The sequence below is a fragment of the Abramis brama genome, assembly GCF_963993115.1.
Source record: "Abramis brama genome assembly, chromosome: 7".
NCBI lineage: Eukaryota > Metazoa > Chordata > Actinopteri > Cypriniformes > Leuciscidae > Abramis > Abramis brama.
The window spans coordinates 12,775,810-12,795,625 of record NC_139969.1 but is presented as its reverse complement, the minus strand read 5'-3'; the positions used below and the strand labels follow the sequence as shown (position 1 = coordinate 12,795,625).

The 19,816-nt window shown below is 37.6% G+C and overlaps 1 protein-coding gene across 1 annotated transcript in view; it reads left to right on the top strand.

Moving 5' to 3' along the window:
- clstn2a (calsyntenin 2a) overlaps nt 1-19,816 on the top strand; it is a 223,816-nt gene that overhangs the window by 124,269 nt on the left and 79,731 nt on the right. The window lies entirely within an intron of this gene.

Below are 19,816 nucleotides of genomic sequence, written 5' to 3'. Positions count from 1 at the left end.
CTCACGCACAGAAAAATTGTGGAGCAAAGAGGTACTTTTAATATTAAACTAATTCTCAGCTCTTAGATTCCGTCAATTTTATTACGAAATTCAGACAAAAATACGTTTGGCGCTTGTAAATGTGACGTGACAGATCGCTGAGCTCCTCAGTTCAAGTGCACGTGAACCGATCACCTGTTACTTTTTTTTAAAGATGCAGTACAACTTACCGAAAGTATACATAATATCGACCAATTAGTGTTTTTCAACCACGGAAAGAGGTCAATATAACAGCAGGAGAACAATTATGTCACATAACGTTACATTTACCTCAGGAAAGCCATTTAACGACCATAGCATGTTAATTGAATAGAAAAAATAGCTAGAGAGGAGATTTTGCTGAGCACTATATTATATTTATTATATTTTTACTTATGTCATTAAATAATTGTTATTATAACAAAAACTGCATTATATTTAATTTAATGTTATTTTTAATAATACCAGCAGATCGGGCCCTCTATGTTTACAGCATTAGGTGAGATTATTTTTTTAAATAAAATTTAAAATAAACATGTATCCAAATTAATCAATATTGAATCAAAATCAGAATCAAATCACAAGAATGGAATTGAAATCTTGAAATTTTTGTCAAGCAATTATAAAAACTGTATCCTATACCAGTCACTGTACAATGTAAACATTGTAACATGTTGTCACTAAACTTCATAAAATTCTATTTAGTTACCAAATGTTTTGACAATTACACTTATTGTGATGCAATATTTGTTTTTACATACCCAACCCCCCACCCACCCCCCTCGCCAAAAAAAAAAAAAATCTCACTCCAAGCTAAACTCAAAAGTTGGCAGCCCTGGAGTGTGAGAGAGGAAGAACAACTGTGCAAACTATTTTCTGACTGACAAAATGGACCATTGGAATCATACAGCTGCAAATAAACGTTAAAGCTGAATACATAATATCCTATTATTATTCTTTCATCATTTCTTGCTACAGAGCAGGAAATGAGAAAGTGTTCATTTTTATAACGGTATCATTATTTTTCCACGCTTAATTAAAAGGTCTAACTGAAGACCACAGTGATGCGTAGGAAATGTATGATGGTCTGCCATGCAATTTCTTTTTTCTCTAATTTGATTTTATGGACAGTGCAACTAGCAAAAGGTCTAGATAGAAGGTGCAGATTTTTATTCTATTTTTTTTTTTTTTCCAGCAGTGAGTAGAAGCTGATGGAATGAGAAGCAAAAAGTGGGGCACAGGGGAAAAAAATACAAACTTTCAAATTTGGCTTGTTCAGAAAGAGCCAGAGGGCTGAGACACACTGCCTGGCTCCATGTTCGGTCAGGTTTAGTCTTTTAGTCTTTAAATCTTATTATTGTAGGAAACCTCCGACTAGACTCTGTGTATGTGTGTGTTTGTGTGTGTGTGTGTGTATGTGTGAAAAAACATAATATATCACCCCAAAATCATAGCATTGTGAGCAATCATGAGTGTGGTCTGTAATCCTTTTTTATGTTTTTGAAAAGTCTCTTATTCTCACCACTGCTGCATTTATTTGATCATTTTAACAGTTGAAAACAGTTGTGCTGATTAATATTTTTGTGCGAAAAACATGATATTTTTTTCACCATTTTTCTTTTTTTAAAGAACAGCATTTATTTGATTTTTTTTTGTAACAATGTAACATTGTAACAAAAAAAACGATTCTGGATAAATTGAGAATCACCAATTTTTTTTTTTTTCTTTTTTTATTTTTTTTTTAAAATGCAGATCACGATTCTCCCACGATTCTGAACAGACAACTAAACAAAATAACATGTAATTTACCAGAGGTTCTGACAAAAAGTTTAATTAACTGGAATGAATTGTTTAAAAATAATGGTTTGAATGAATGATCCAATGATTCACTTATAAATACTTCACTTGTTTAATTACTGGATGAATCAGAGTTTTGAACAAATCTTTTGAATGAGTGATTCAACATATGATATAAACATGATATCAATATTTATTTTCTAATGAAAAATAATGCAAATACATCGGGCTAGTTCACCCAAATATGACACTTCTATTTATTACCTTTTTGACTGATATAGCTTCAGGTCAGAGGTCACTCTTTACGTAAATCAATGCGTATGGCCGTCTGTCGGTTTATAATGTTTTAAATATGGATATATTTCTTACTCAAACGCATCACTTTACTTTAGAAGGCCTTTATAACCCCCTGGAGTCGTATGGATTAATTCTATGATGGTTAGATGCACTTTTTTGGACTTCAAAATCAAGACTGCCATTCACTGCCATTATGCCATTACATTTTCTTGACAGGTTACTTGAGATGCATGCAGACAGTAAACTACTTTAGGCCTGTTGCGATTATTAATTGTTGCCTGATCGTGATTATTTGATCTAATTGCATTTATCATAGCTAACCGCAATTATTGTGCAGTTTGAATTTCACTCATATTTTACCATCCAAATAATAAAATTTGAAACGCTTAAAGAAATGCCATCAAATGCGCTATATCGTGCCACCTTTTCCGGTGTTGTAGGGAGAAGCAGGAGAGTCATTATATTTTATTATATTACATTGCATTATAATAAACAATTATTTAAATATTACAGATTGTATTATAATCTTTATTTTATATTATATAATATTCAAGTTAAAAAAATAATGTATTAGACTTACACTGTAAGTGACATGAACGAAAGAGAATTAAATTATTTGCAATTATTTGTATGAAACTTAAGCATCAACACACAATTCATGATCGTGACGGGCCTGATGTAAACTATGGGTCTCACCATGCACTCCCACAGGGAGTGTTGGTACTGACCATTCATTGTTTTCCTCCCTCTAAAGAGCAGTGAGGAGAAGGTAGAGGTAAAAGGCAATATTCCTATGCGGCTCCCTCAGGACTTGACATTAAAAAGTATTTGCTGGGGAAAACTAGATAAGAGAGACAAAAGAAAATCACAGCACCAATACCAAGGCAGAGAAAGAACACAGACCTGCTTTCTTCTTTTCATTTATTATCGCCGTCATTAATATGCTGCCATTTGGACATGTCCTGATAATCTCCCATGGTTCCTTCCTCAACACTGCGTGGGAAGGATGCTGTTGTTCACAAGTCACCGGCCCAGGTGACCTTTAGGTGCCCTTTACCAGCCCCTTGTGTGCATTGATGAGAGGGCCGCACAATGGAACCGTTATCTGTAGTCAAACAGGAAGCGGGCAGTCTACATGCTGATACACTTTACTAACTTGTACAGATTACACCAGAGGGATGGTGGGGACTTGCAATCTCAATTTATACACACAGAACTACATTTTGCTGCATGTTTAATACAGGAACAAAAGCAGTGACATCCAGGAACATAATTATTCTAGCCTAGAAATCTAGACGCACCCTTAGCGGCAGCAAATGTAATTTGCAGCCAGGGTCGTCTAGCAACTCTCCGTTGGTTTGCGAGCTGGAAAAACCAAACTCTAGTCAGGCCAATCACATCGTGTATAGAGTCGGTGGGCGGGCTTAACATAATGGCGGCAGAGTTGCGACGGTTCCGTGTGAATTCCCTGCTACTTGAAAACAAAGAAGATGAGCCTTTCGAAACGGCTTTGCCCGCGACTCTGGAAGACTTGGAGTTAAGCTTTTCTTTGAGAAAAGAACAAAGAATGGCACTGAAGTCATTCTTAATAAAGGAAGATGTGATCGGAGTTTTGCTGACTGGATACGGAAAAGTTAGCTCCGCTGGTGGGAAAACGCTCTGGTTGGTTGTAGCACTATCCTATTGCGTGCAGAGGGAATTTGAAAGACAACCGTTTATCCCGCCCCTCGGATTGAGTCTTGCCAATGGTGTGTTCCCAGACCCAACATCTTGATGTGGGTCTGGCTTGTCAGGCAATAATTATTCTGCTTTTGTGTTGCAATAAACAAAAAGTCCTCCTAATATAACAAATGAATTGTCCAATTAAACAAGGTGCAGATAAGCCCTTGATATTCTGGGTTTTGTTGAATAGCATTGGTGTGGAGTGTTGTTGTTATTGGTCATTTAATAATTATGTTGTTCATTAGTAGAGCCTGGATCAAAACTATTGTAAAGTACTGCAAAAGTCTTCACACATTATCTACACACATCTGTTTACTTAGGCTACGTTCACACTACAGGCTGAAACGACCAAATTCCGATTTTTTTGCCCCTATGCGACCTGTATCGGATCTTTTCATGACAGTCTGAACGACACAGATCCGATCTTTTCAAATGCGACCCAGGCCACTTGGGTATGTGGTCCAAATCCGATACGTATCCGATCTTTTGAAATGCGACTTCAGTCTGAACGGCCAGGTCGCATGTATCCGACCCGCACGTCATTGATATGCGACAAACGTCATAATTCTGCGTTGAAGTAGTCGTCGGTTTGAAAACGGACTGCATATTCGTCGAGCTGAGGTAAATCTGCCGAACGGGTCAACCCCGACGAGCCCGTTAATTAAAAAAAATAAATAAAAGCCCACGGCCACCATCATTATATATCCAATGTGAATAAGAGTAGACTAACGTTATGTTAACTTATTTGTGCTGATATAAGATAGGTCAGCGGCTGCTGTCTGGCTCTTGTGTAACGGTCGCTGCGTGCGCTCGTGTGTTGTGTGTGTGTGTGTGTGTGTGTGTGTGTGTGTGTGAGTGAATCACAGTTAGTTGAAGTTTAGCTACTTCTGCAAACAACAAGTGACGTCGTTGACCGTTGAGTACTCTTCTGCGCATGCGGGTCACTTCTGGGTCATTTCACGTTCACACAGGAGATCACAAAAGGTCGCATTTAATTGGAAATGTGAACGGCCTTGCAAAAAAATCGAATTGAGCATTAAGCCCTGCAGTGTGAACGCAGCCTTAGATGGACTGTAATTGTGCACCTTCTGCTTTAACTTCTGCTTTGATTGATGAATGTGACTTTGTCTTCATTGTCTTTAATTATGTCAAAATTCTACCCCTTGCTGGTGACTCTCACAGCGCTGTATATCAACCCGACTGGGAACGGAGAAGAAATTATGCTGTTAATGATTTTGTAACTGTCAGGTTTATATTGTGGACAGATTTGCTAAGTGGAAATGGAAACAGTGGTCACACTGTTGCCAGTGTGTCTCTTAGGTGAGGCTCTTCTCTTCCTGCGGGACACTGGGCTGCCATCTGCTTCCAGCCTGGAACTTCATCCTCTATTAATTTCTTAATAACAAGCCAATTTAAAATTTACAGCCACTGGGTGTTTAATATGTAAACATCAAATTAACTACTTTTAAAATCAAATTAAGGGGTACTGTAAAGGTATAAATTAAGTTGTTTTCGCAGAAAAAAATACTGTTGTAACTTAAGTGTGTGTGTGTGTGTGTGTGTGTGTGTATGTGTGTGTGTTTATTTATTTCATTTTTATTTCCAGTTTTTATCATGTGTGCTAAGGGCTAGGCTTTAAGTGATTTTTTTTTTCTTTTTTTTTTTTTTTTCTTTATTGGTGTTTCTTTGCTTCTTAAATCTTTATGTATATCTTAAGTGGCAGTCACGCAGGCACAAGCATATACAATTATGAACAATTGACCATACAGTAGTCTTATCTTCTAGACAATTTTTTTTTAATTATTCTGTGAATAATATGTTTATGCTAAACCACCAAAATGAGATGTGTGAAATTCAAATCCTTCTATGGGCAAACATCTTTTTGTGATTTTAAATTTTACAGGTCAGTATTTACCAAAATGATGATCAAGTTAAGATAAAGTCTATCTGACCACAACTTTAGTCATAATTTTGTAATTAACTTTCAAACAAGTAGGCCCTCCCATCTTCTCATAAACAGTGATTTGTTTGTTTTAATGTTCACAATACAACTCCATTCATTAAGGAAATTTGTATCAGTTGACCTTGCATTTATGACTTCTGATGGGTGAAACAATGGCCTTACAAGCCGCTGCACAGTTACAGCCTTCAAGACTCTGTAACATCGAGATAGCGATGTGTATTTTTGTGCATGTGTGTGTTGGGTGTTGTAGCAGACCAACAACCGTAGGCCATAATTACATGGTAAAATCCATCATGAAAAATGGCTCCACCGCTATTGTTTCATTTTAATTGCTACAGTGCTTTGAATTGTTCTATTAAGCGACGACCCTGGCACGGTGGAAATAACGGTTTAATCAGGGGCCATTTTCACCTCATCAGGAGAAATAAACTGCTGGCAGCAGTCCAGTGATGTAGTCACAGAATTGCAATTGCTTAAGGCTTATCTGAGTGTGTGATGTGAAAGGTGAAGAGAGATGGATAGAAAAAATGGTCAGATATGGAGCGGAAGGAGCATCTGATCTCTGAGGTGGAATCTGTGTCTGTGATCTTGTGTGTTTTTATCTCTGAAAGTATCGTGTTTCATTTGACATTCAGAAGTTGTCACTTCTGAAGCTACTATGTGGTTGGTCTGGCTTAATCAGTTTCCTAATAGCTAGTTTCTTGTCCTTTTCTCATCTCTTTGCTGTGACCTCTTCTCTCACCATTTTGAAACTCTTTCTATCTCTGAAATGTTTGAATGGATCAGTTCATTCACAAATGAAACGACTGGTTAGTTCAGTTGGGTTTTTAACTCAAAGGCAATACTAAATTGAAGGTCACCTTTTTGAATAGGTTAAGTGTCTCTTTTTAAAGGTACACTCTCAGGGAAAAAGGGAATCAAATGTACAGAAGCTGTCACTTGGGTGGTACCCTTCAACTGTTGTAAGCTTTATGGTCTATTAGCAAGATATTGAATTATTTTATGGTGTGCCTTTGAGCGGATCTCAGAAATGTGTTGCTGTGGTGACTGTGGCTATGTCAGTTGTATAGATGGTTGCAGTGTGCTGAAATCATTTACAACCAGCACTGTGTGTGTGTGTGTGTGTGTGTGTGTGTGTGTGTGTTTGAGAGGGTCTGATTATAATTTAACCAACAGTAATTCTGGATTGCGTCCACCAACAAGTAAATAGGAAATAAGCGAATCAGAACACTGCGCGCCAAACCAGCAGTATGTGCGCAAGCGTGAACCACTAGTGTTTCTGTCTCACTCTGGATCTGCCACTGCATCACATCTCTGCGTGGCGTGGAGTGTCCGTTTTTATGTCGGCTCTCATGTTAACTGGTTAGAGCTTGTGTTAGAGCACAATGCCTGCGTGACACACACACTTCTCGAGCCGCGCCGAAACCGTGTGCTAGAAATAGAACCGCAACTGATGCCTATTTTTCACGCGACACGCACGAGTGTTGGCAGTTTTCAGACAAAATAGAAGGCGCAAATACATATTATAAATTACATTTTGATGCTTGAAAGTCTCTCGGTTTTGACAAATGCATATATAATTGTAATTTAAAAAATAGGCCTAATTATCGATTTTCAAATATTGCCCCTGTCAATAGGCCTACAGAACGAAATATTCAGAGTAGCCTATTTTGCCGTCAATACTGCCGACGTTGTCTTTGCTGTATCAGGCTATATATATTATGTTTTAACATCCAAATGTAGATGGTCTGTCGGCGCACAGAGCCACGCAGTCGCAGACAGCACGTGAAGTTCGTGAACACCCTTTTCTTTCTTATCTATTTGTGTTTGAACAGACATGTGCACGAAAAAATAAGCCAGTGTCCGTCTCAACGAGTTTCCCCGTAAACGCAGTCAAAATAAAAGGGATGCGTGTCATTCCCGGTATTATATGTGCATTCGTCTTAAAGGGACAGCACCCAATATACCTGCAGCTGTTTGTGTCACCAAAGTTAATCAAACAACAAAAGAGAAAGAGAAAAATCACGTTTTGTCAAAAGATAAATTGTATTAATACTTAATACAGTTAATTTACCTGAAAAACATAAAGCGCTGCTTTATTTCTTGTGTATTTGTGTTTTATTGTATTTATATTTGTATTTTGTTTATTAGTTTCTATGCAGATGCACTAGGCCTACCCTACACAATTACCCCAATCATCCTAGAATTATTAATTCTTTACAAAAAGAGCTATTCAAATCATCAGGTGAAATTGTTTTCAGGAAGTAGCAGTAAAGCAAGAAGTAGTGCAAGATAGTTTTTCTAAATTTCATTTGACTCTATGTGCCTATAGGGGTGGGTTGGGGATGGTGGCAATGTAGTATCTGGATATTTGCCGCGGGACGAGGGCTTCGATTACCTCTCTCTTTTTTGACCATACATGTGTTTGCACCCCTGTATTAGATACATTCTGATGTCAAAAGGACCATGACTAGCATTACTAGAACATAACCAGCACTGCCTAACATGAACCAGCTTGAACCAGCATGTAAATGTCTTTTAAGTAAGGTAAGTATGAAATATGTCTAGACAATTCAACAATTGCAAACATAGGGATGAGTGTGTCACAGTGTGAGATACAAAACACTTGCTAGGACAAATCATGTCAGCAAGTGTAATATTAGTATTTTAGTACTGACAGCAAGCTATGTGCAAATACAATTGAAATCCAAAGTGTGGAAGTAGAACATTATTAATTAAGTAGCAAAGGTCAGGGATGATGATGGTGAGTCTGAACCCTGGAGGAGATCATCAGCTTTGAAGCAATGAATAGCAGTGAAGCAGTGAAACCATTTCAACGAGGTTCAGCTGAATGGAAAATCAGAGTTCGTTCCATTGCTGATAGATTAAGGATGGTTCGTGGCGTGCACAGATATGGGGGAGCTATCAGAAGTTGCTAGTCGTTTGCTGAGTTTATGGTTTGAAAATGGAATGAAGGTCGCAGGGAGCTGGAAATTTTTGCTAACATGTTGGAGCACTGTGACCAAATCTGTGCTTCTCAACATGGATTTAACCTTTACAAAGTCTCTCATGATGCTCACTGGAAGGTAGACATAATTTCCTAACATGTTAGAGCTCCAAATCCATCTTGTCATTGAATGAAAGGGGTAGTTGGCTCAAAAATGAAAATTCGGTCATTATTTACTCACTGTCATGTTGTTCCAAACCTGACTTTCTCTCTGCTGCAGAACACAACAGGAGATAAATGAAAGAATATCCATTTGGATAAATTCAGCACAATGGCAGTACGTCATGACTGTACCCAAATAATTTTTTAGGGATGCACAATATATTCATGCCATATTATTTATTGTCTAATAATCGAGCTTATAGCTTCATATTAGATATTTTATTATGTATAATCATTTACCCTATTTTTACATTTAGATTGTCTTTGCTTTTTTGAAGCACAGTTCTAGATGCTCCAATTTAAAATCTTCTGCACTGACTGTCTGACTGTAAAATAATTGTCAATATTAGCCTTTATTATAAACATATAAACAAACTGAAGGACGTCCATTGTCAGCTGATCTACAAACCTGGATCAACTTGGTGGCCATGCTTGAAGAACATCCACCTCTATATTTTAGTTGCGAAAAAAAACAAAACAACAACACATACATAGTACATAGAAACAGATTAAATCCCAAATGTTTTGCATGGGTTTTAGCAGAGTGCACATGGCATGAAGAGAAAGTTGTGTTTTGGCTGAGATGAGGATGACTGGTTAAAATAGACTTGTTTCAATGGCTGGCAGGGCTCTCTTAGTTCTTGGCACACACCGATGGCTGTTTGATCTTTCGAGTGGAACAGATTGTCAGTGTATTGTCGCTGGGAAAGATAATGTCTAGGGAAGCCAGAATGGACAATGTGCCGACGTTTTAAATAGACTCACCCATTCCAAAATAAAAACACAAAGGTAAGCATGAGTCACCAAAGCAGAACATGTTTGTGATTATTGTGCAAATGCGCTTTTGTTTTTTTTCACGTTCAGAGTTTGATTTTCATTGCCAGCTTAACTGTTTATGTGCATCTCTTAGGAGTTTTTTGAGGTTTAATCTTAAAAAAAAAAAATTTACAGAGAGATTTATTGATGCTGCAGCGAGACATTTATCATATGACCGTGTTAAGACAAGCATTTAGCATAAACATCTGGGATAAAATGATATCGTAAACTCAGCATATGTGTGCGAGGCTTACACTCAGCCTTAATGCAGTTAATAGTGTGGCAAATCAGCTAGCATTCCATTTCCAATTACTTCAGAAAATAAGGAGTGGAATTTCCAGCTAGTCATTACATTTCAGTAAATGATGTTTTACTCGACGCAATTATTTTCCCTTAGGGGTCAATAAAGACCTATTTATCTGTCGTTCTCAAACCAGTTTAGCACAGAGTGGCGTAGGGATGAGCAAACAGCAAATGTTTATCATCTGTGGAAGTTAAACACTAAATTCTAAAATGATTACCTACCTTTCAGTCAGTGAGAGTTTCAAGGCTTATTGATTGATTGTATTATCTTCAATGGTCCTTCTGTTTAAGAAAATGTCAGACTTTATGATGTTGTTTCTGATGAGATATCCAAGAAACAGAGGCAAGTAATTCTACTTATCTCATAGTAACATGTACATCTCAAATGTGTTTGAATTACCATTCAAAAGTTCAGTGTCAGTAAGATTTTTTTGGCTCCACTATTTCTAGTCCACTTTTGACATTCTACTAACTAGAAGTAACTTTGTAACTACATGTCAACTAACTCTCATTAGATAATTAGTAGACTGTTAGGTTATGGTTATAGTTAGGGTTAGTAGAATACGTTGACATGTAGTTACTTATAGTCAGTAGAATGTATTTTGGGGGACCATCAAAATAAAGTGTTAGCAAATATTAAGTAGACATTCTACTAATACTCGAATGACTGGTAGTTGACATGTAGTTGCAAAGTTACTTATAGTTGGTAGAATGTCTAAAGTGGACTGTCAAAATAAAGTGTTACCTTTTTTACGAAATTAATACTTTTATTCAGCAAGGATGCATTCAACTGAACAAAAAATACTCAAAGACATTTACAATGTTACAACATATTTATATTTCAAATAAATACTGTTGCTTTGAAATTTCTATTAATCAAAAAATCCTGAACAATCACGGTTTCGACAAAGAACATTAAGCAGGACAACTTTGATAATAATAAGCACAAAATCAGCATATTAGAATTAGAACGATTCCCAAATTATCATGTGACACTGAAGACCGTAATGGTGACTGAGTAATGATGCTGAAAATTCAGCTTTGCCATCGTAGGAACAAATTACATTTTAAAATCTATTAAAATAGAAAACAGTTATATTAAATTGCAATAATGTTTCATATTATGTGCTTTTGGGCAAACAAATGCAACCTTCATGAGATTTTTTATAAAACATAAAATCATACCGACCTCAGACTTTTGGTATGTAATGGTATGTAAATACATTTTAAGTGCTAACATGAATATAACATGCTAGCATAATTTTTCATGTAAGGTGATTGGCCACAATATCAGCGTTTGCTGATGGATATCAACAAATATTACTTGAACAAAGCAGTGTAATAGTTTGACCTCATGCCAACCTTTGTAGATTGAATGCTCAAACTATCACGCACTTAAACTACCACATTAAATGCTTAAATTAGCCTTTACTTCCAGTCTATGTGGTGCACTCTTGATTGTGGTTCTCGCTTGAAAACATGCCTCCCAGTGTGAGTGTCAACTGCCATTCAAGCAACCCCAGGGTGTTTTAACCTGGGAGTGGGACCATGGTCTGCCAGGAGGAATGGCAGTGAACTGCATGCTGGTAGGTTCACATGTGGCCTTAAGGCTGGTGAAGCAGAGAATGAGAGGTGGGGTTCAGTCCACCTGGGCTACAGCTTTACTTATTGAATAATTAAATGGAGAGAACTGAGGTCATCTAGAATGGGAGGCGGAGAAGCAAACAGAACTGATGGCCCAAGGTAGGGCCTACAGCTCTATTTATAGTCTTTGCTCTCCTGCCTCCATTCTGCTCTTCACACACTGTAAATCAATGAGATAAGCACTCTGGACTCGGGCTGTACAATACTTCCTCCGCTGATACACTCTACTTCTTTCTAACTCAGTCTCAACACCTCTCTCACTTTCTCTCGCTTTCTGAGGGATGGGAGATCAGTGTCACATTGACTCTCTGCACGCTACTCTTTACTGTTTACTGAAAAGCTGGGAACTGTACATTCACCCATAAATGAAAATTCTGTTGTTTTCGACCCCGGTGCTTTTACAGAATATCTTCCATCGTGTTCTGCAGAAGAGAGAAATGCATACAATGTCATGAGGGTGAGTAAATAATGACAGAATTTCCATTATTGGATGAACCATAATTTAAGGCCTTCTCATTGTGCTCTGAATGTCAGTATAAATAGACAGTGTGGTGTAGGGGTTAAAACTCAGGGCTTGTGACCCAGATGGTTGCTGGTTTGATTCCCAATAAAGGAGTTAGCAATCAAGCATCCCATTTAGGAGTGTAAAGTGATTATGGATTTTAATTATTGATTATGATGACTATTATAATATTTATAAGTATGAAAACCATACTTGCTCCTTTGCAACAGACACAGAGCCTGCAAGATTGAGGAAGCAAATGTGGCCTTTAATGAAGAAAGTTCAATGTGTGCATATTTTTGGAAATAATTATGAATCATTCCAAATTAATCAAGTTGAATCATTGCATGAATGTTAGCCTACATTAATAAATTCCCACCTTGCTTTTTAACCCTTTGACATGTACGATTAGAACGTTCAGTACATCATACAGACTATACAAACTGACAATGCGTTTCATTCATATCAGATACACATTGTGTAGGTATTGGGCAATTATAAAATGTACTCTCTTCTTTTCCCACTTCACTGGCCACTTGCTTTCATGTATTTTGGGAGAAGTGGATGAATTGACGTGTTGTAAATCCGAGAGATACGATTCTCTGAATTGCGATGCAACTAACATTATAGATCAGCTAACATGATCATTATAAAGGTTTATAATAATAATAATAAGGTGATAAGTTCTAAAAAAAACTCAGCTAGATTGTTTTAAACTTGCATGTGAAAGGGTTAAATGTCACAGTCTTAGCAGTGTGAGTCGACCTGCCTCGCCATCTTAAGCCACCAACTAGAAGAGAACTAAACTAGCACTTAGGAAAGATAAGTAAAGATTCAATCCTATATAACTTAAAATTAACATAATCAATGGGTGTAAAACTTGTCCTTGGTTGGGCATCTGCAGGTCTGATCGATTCTGTGATCCCTTTTTAAGCTATAATGAAAATAAGGACAGCATTGGCAATTAGACATTGCATTTCCTAAGAGTCTTGCAAAAATCCCATGGAATCTGTATTATCCATTTAGTGCCTCTCTGAGCTTTGGTGTGATCTAGAGGCTGAGCAAAGGTTGTTTTACTTGTTTCTGAAAGCATAGTTTGCTATGTGATTATAATGGCGGAACTGTATGAGATCAATTAAGATAATTACATCTCTTCATTCCCAAAGCTTCAGGAAAATTATTATGAATTTTCTTCATATCACTCTGTTTTGTTCTCTTGATTATTGAGGCAGGAGTAAAAAAAAAAAAAAAGACCATAGAAAGACACCAGGGGCCCTATTTTAACGATCTGAAACGCAAGTGTCAAAGCGCAAAGCGCAAGTAACTTTGTGGGCGGGTCTTGGCGCTGTTGCTATTTTCCCGGCGGGATAAATGACTCTTGCGCCAGGCGCAAATCTAAAAGGGGTTGGTCTGAAGTAGCTTCATTATTCATAGGTGTGGTTTGGGCGTAACGTGAAATAAACCAATCAGAGCGTCATCTCACATTCCCTTTAAGAGCAGGCGCACTTGTTCTAAGCGGATTCCTATTATAACGGCGGATTTGCCAGGAGCGGTTCACAGCCGAGGAGAGCAACGCTCTCGTCAGGGACGTTGGGGATGGAGAAACCCACCCAAATTAACTTCGGTTAAAAAGGCGTATGATAATTTGGGTAAATGTGTAAGCTAGATGTATGCTTTTATAATAAATTATCTATCTATCTATCTATCTATCTATCTATCTATCTATCTATCTATCTATCGTAATAATGTATGATTTGCAAAAATGAAAACTGCTGCTTCTGTGTAGATGAGAGAATCAAAGTGCGCGTTGTGCACACGCTACATTGATTATGGCCAAGCATGCGCCCTTAAAATAGCATATGAATAACATGCGCAACGCGCCACTGACTTTAAACTATTTTTTCCTGGTTAGTGGCGCAATTGTTTTCTAAACCTGCAAAATAGCATGAAGGAACGTTTGCGCCGGAACACGCCTCCTTTTTTGCGCTGAACCGCCCAGGGAGCGCAAGTTCATTCCCTAGTTTAGCGACGTGCTTCTGTGGAGGGAAAAGCGCGCTTTGCGCGGGTGCAAAATAGGAATGAAACATGCGTCGCTGTACAAAGTCAATTGCGCTGAGTGCAAGATAGGGCCCCAGGAGTGGTTTATTAGCCAAAGGGTCAAACAGATGACTTTGCTATCTTCAAGAATACATTGATGTGTTCCACTAATGTAATGAAAAACCCTTTAGGTGTACACTGAATCCTCCAGTGTTGCTTTATAAAAGGCACCTTTGAGATTCGTTATGTGTCGTAAACATTAGGTCAGTACTTTACACCAAGACATTTCTTGTCAAAGAAAGATTTGTTTTGCCTGGACATTTCATTGGCTACTCTTCTCTGAATGTCAAAAGCAAGCACTCCTCCCAAATGTTCAGCCATATGCGCTCTATGACATGACATTCTCTGCTGAATGACCTTTGCTAGAGCTTACAGTAATACTGTATGAATTGGATTGAACAGTTAATGCAACAAAGGCTGCTTTTCTCTCAGTCCTTTTCATTAGGACCGAGGTTTGCAACTGGAGATACATGGACCTCTGAGGCTCCAAAATGTATTTGGATACTTGATCCACAATTAAAATTGGATAAATTCCTTTGCATTATATTAAAAATACCAAAACAAGTTGGGTCTGTTTTTAAAGAAATATGTTTTAAAGCACACTTTTCAATAAAAAATTCACAAATTGTAGCTATATGTGTAGAACTTATATTGTTATTGTGATTAAGTACAATTGTAATTATTCTGCTAAGACACTAGTGTGAACTAGTGAGGAACTGCCTTACATACATCCACGACAAATGGCCTCAAGACCAGTTAGTTAAAAATTATTGAAAATGCGAACTTAGTTCTTAATTTGTTGATTTATTGGATGTTTGTATCTAATGCAATGAATTCAGACATTTTAAGTGTGACTGAATTGTCCAGAAGTGTTTTCTGTGTTTTGTATTGATTGCAAAGCTGAATTTTCAGCAGCCATTACTCCAGTCTTCATTATCACATGATCATTCAGAAATCATTGTAATATGCTTATTTTGGGGCTTAGGTAACATTTATTATTATTATCAGTGTTGAAACAAACAGTTGTGCTGTTTTTTGTGGAAACCATGTTGTCTCAATCAACTCCCTAATTCAGTAGTAGTCAGGGGACTGACAGAGAGTCAGCCATTTTAAGGACTGTCTCAATCGCAAAATCGCTCCAGTGCACTGAAACGTTCGCTCTCTAAAAAGTCCTACAATTCACCGTGAAAACTAGGGAGCACTGATGCTCACTATGTTCCCTTAATGGAAGTTCTGAAGCACGAAACATAAATCATGTTAACGACAACATAACGACACACAATATATGTTTTTTTTGTTAGTTTTTTTATTCAAACCATTATTTAATTATATTTCATCATAAACATACATTGCTAGATATGTAATGAACATAATCTAGCTAACATTTAAAATGTATTTATGGCTGAAATAACTAAAATCATTTGGCAAAGTGATATGGAACTGTAATGCGGTCAAGATTCAAGTAGATTCAAGTATTCAACATCAGCCCCGTAGTATAATAACATTTATATAATATTATTACATGGCTTGGTTGAATTCCAATGTAGAATGCGGTCTGTTATTTCTTGATAACAGACCGCTGCGAAGTATAACACACCGTTGCCATGAAAAACAGAGCGTTGCTATGGATGCAGGATTCTAACCTTAGAGACGGAACGGACTATTTTCTTAAGCAGAAGCAATACAATCGTTTTTAAATCAATAAACTCAAATTATTGATTTATGTGGTGGGTAGCCATGTAATAAGTGGGATAATGTAGAGTGAGACGGTTGTTATAGCGAATACAACCCCTTCAGGCTGATTCGGGGTTGTATTCACTATAATAACCGCCTCGCTCTACATTATCCCTTACTTATTAAGGTACTATTATATATTGAATATTATTACAAAGCTCTTCACAGTTTAATAAAAATGTCTTATCTCACCATGCACACATCACGGATAGATGTTCGTTGTCTGGCTTTATTAAACCTAGAGCATACAGTATGAGAGTCTGTTCGTTTGTTTGTTTTTTTCACAGTTTTTAAGAAAGCCTCAATCATGTCAGGTCTGCCTAATGATACATATGTACTGTAGTACTTCAGACTTTCATTCTATGCACTTTAGCCTTCATCTTTCTGGGTGTGCATGTCAGTGGATTTTGATCAAAGAGCCTCGTGTGCTGTAAATCAATGTTAAACTACATGGATATGCCAGCGCTAAAAATGACTAATGATTTGATGTGCACTGGTCCATCCTCAGGCTCACTTCACACTCTTGATAGGACCATTACCCCATCCAGACACAGATATATGCACACTTAGAGCTTGGAGAGAGATGAAAGAGGCGGACGGTGTTGGAGAGGAGTGAAGGAGGGAAGAGTGGCTCTCAACAGCACCTCAACCTCCCACTGCATGGCGGGCATTATTGAGCCAGTGTCTGTATGTGTGTGTTTAATAGAAAGAGAGGACAGAGAATGAATGGGGGTTGGGGGTGGGATTGAGAAAGTCATTAGCGAAGAATGTAATCCAGAGAGTAATTAAAGAAAGGGAACATGGGGCCGGCCAAGTGTATCTCCGAAGGGTCGGATGAATCAAGGCTTTGCCTGGTGATGGTTTGTGTGAACAGGGTTTTAATCAACCCCGACCCACATCAGCTCAACCTAGAAATAGATGGAAAAAAATATCAAAGACGATTGTGCAATATGTTGGGAAAGTACAAGTCCAAGTGCTCCTGGAAGTTCCCTGTGGCTTGAACAAGGTTGTTCCAAAACCTGAGGTTTTTGTAACAGAATGAAAGTTTCTTATTACATATATATACAGTATATATTACATAATTAACCTCACATTAAGTTGACATTAATTGAATATGTGAGAAGAAAGGGATTGTAGATGTATAAATGAGAGCTTTATGTTAACCATAAGATAATCTTAAGGTTTCTGACCAGTATTTATAAAGCAGAAATTAAATGGTATAATGTCAAAACACTGAATTTTTGTTTTACTTTTTTTATTAAAATATAAAATAAACAAATGACAAATTCGCTGCATGTTTTAATGTCATGTTTACTGACACACAAATTACATTTTTGGAAATTATTGCAATGCAGTTTGTGTGCAAGTCCAGAACAGAGATCGACCAAAATACAATAAACAACAACAACAACAACAACAAAAAACATTTATTGCTGGTCAATAGGTGCATCGCTTATAATTCATATGTAGTTATTGTATATGTATATGCACTGACAATGATTTGACTCCTCAAGAGGCAAGGTCTTGTTTGACATTGAAGTTGATGAGCAAAGTTTTCAAATGCTGTTGTGAGTTGATATTGTTATCAGATGCCTGTTTTCACACACGCTAACAAGGCTAACTTTCAAAACAAGACTCACACAGAACTTACTGAGCGAATTTACTGTGGGTATTGATCTGAACTTCTCAAAGGTGAAGGTTTAGAAGTTGTCGGCAGTTCTGTCATGAAATGTTAAAAAGACAGTTTGAGCTCTTAATTAAGATTGTGATTAGGCCTGACAGCGTGTTTACATGATTAATAATGGAACATAATCAATCTTGATTTTTGACCTAGGGAATTTACTTTGCAACCACCTAAAAGTTTTGTTTTAGTTGCCTCATTGTGGTAAAAAACATCTCCAACAACAATGGGGAACTGCCGTCTGTTGCATGACTCAACCGTTATGATCTCCGAACTGTCTCTGGCTGCGTCCCATACAACACATCTAATTTGCACTCTTTCCAAAAACGAAACAGTAAAATGAATTGGTTTACGAGATGGAGGTCATCCAGGTCTCTGGAGTTTACCACTCATGTTCCTTGTAAACCACCCTACTATAAATGAATTTCTGCAGTAAGCAGTACAAATATTACATGGATGATTTCATTCATTAGTCTCAAATTGGCTTACCCAGAACTCCCTTCTTTACACTCCCAGAGCTGATGTGAGGTGGTATTAAAAACATGGCACATCTGTCGGCCCGATTTAATACTTCCTTCAACACTTTCAAAGAGGAACTCAAAAGAGTTTAGGCTCCGTGGAGCTCGCCGCATGATTACAGACCTCTGTGTTGGCAGAGCGTGAGGAGATGCTGCCATTTTCAAGCTGTCATTTGGAGACGTGATGGAAATTAGCTCACGGTTTCCCTCCATCATTACCCTGTACATATACATCCACATTGCCTGCGCTGCTGTATGGTTTGACCCTTTTGCCCTTTCTTCAATTGAATCTGGAAAATGCATTTGCAACAGCAGATGGAGCGGAAAATGGGTTTACCCGTGACTCCCAAGCACTAAGTGGAATTTTGTATATATATTTTTTTATCCAGGGAATGTTTTTATTTTTTGCGTATATGCATTGTGATCATTGTTATTCTTATATAATGTTCTTTCCCATTCGCGTTACAATTCTCATCAAAAAAGAGCGCAGAATCGCAAAATTGTGCGCGCTGCCTGGTGTGTTATGTTTTATTTCTGCAGCCACCCTGCTCCATTGTGCTACACGTTTAATTTGGATAAAGCATCGTGGGGCTAATAGAAAGGGTAAATTTAAACGGCAAGTCTCTACAGGAACAGGGACTGCGGAGTGTAAATTATTTCAGCACTGAGGGAGGAGGGAGATTTTCGAGCGGAGAATCAGATCTGCTTAAAAAGAAGAAAAAAGAAAAGAATGAAAAAAGAAATTGAGAGAGAATGGAATGGAAAGAGAAAGTTAGGCTTATCTGTCCGCAGCAGCAGGCATGAGCTCACAGCATAACCACACGTCCCTGTTTGCTCCAGAGACCTGCCGGGGTTTAAGTGATATCAGCTGTCTCAGGGTCAGAGTTCTGATGCTTTTTTTGTGGTCATTTTCCAAATCCCTAAAAGAGCCGGTATGGCCAGATAGAAGCGCTGCCAAGAAAGGACCCATGAACAGATACAGTGGCAAGACAATGTCCTTCCTTGTGGTCTCAGAGTTATTGTGGTGTCAACAGATTGTGTGTCAACATTATCTGTGATTGTATGGACAGAACTGCACTGTGGATGACTACAATGCAGTCTCTAGAAGAAATTGTTTCCAAGGCTACAGCAAAACTTAGAGTGAAGTGAACGCTGTCACCTGGGAAATGAAAGATACAAGTTAATGTCAATATTCAGCCCTCGCATTAGTCATATCACAATCAGTTGATACATAGACATTTAGCAAATGTCACAATTGAAATACCAATACCAAACAAACAATACCATAGTATTATCATAAAATAAAGACAACCATCCTTTAGTAAAACTGTGGTGGTGCCATGGTACAGTGATGTTTTGGTTATGTTATGTTATGTTTTATATGTCATGCAAATTGGAAAGAAAGTGATTGCTCCTAATTAGTATGACTACTAGACAATCATTCCTTATAAATAAGTACTGTAAGGGTACCATGGTACAGTGATGGTATCATACCATGGTCGTGAACTTCATGTACCATGGTGTTTTTTTATTTAATTTAATTTAATTTAATTTT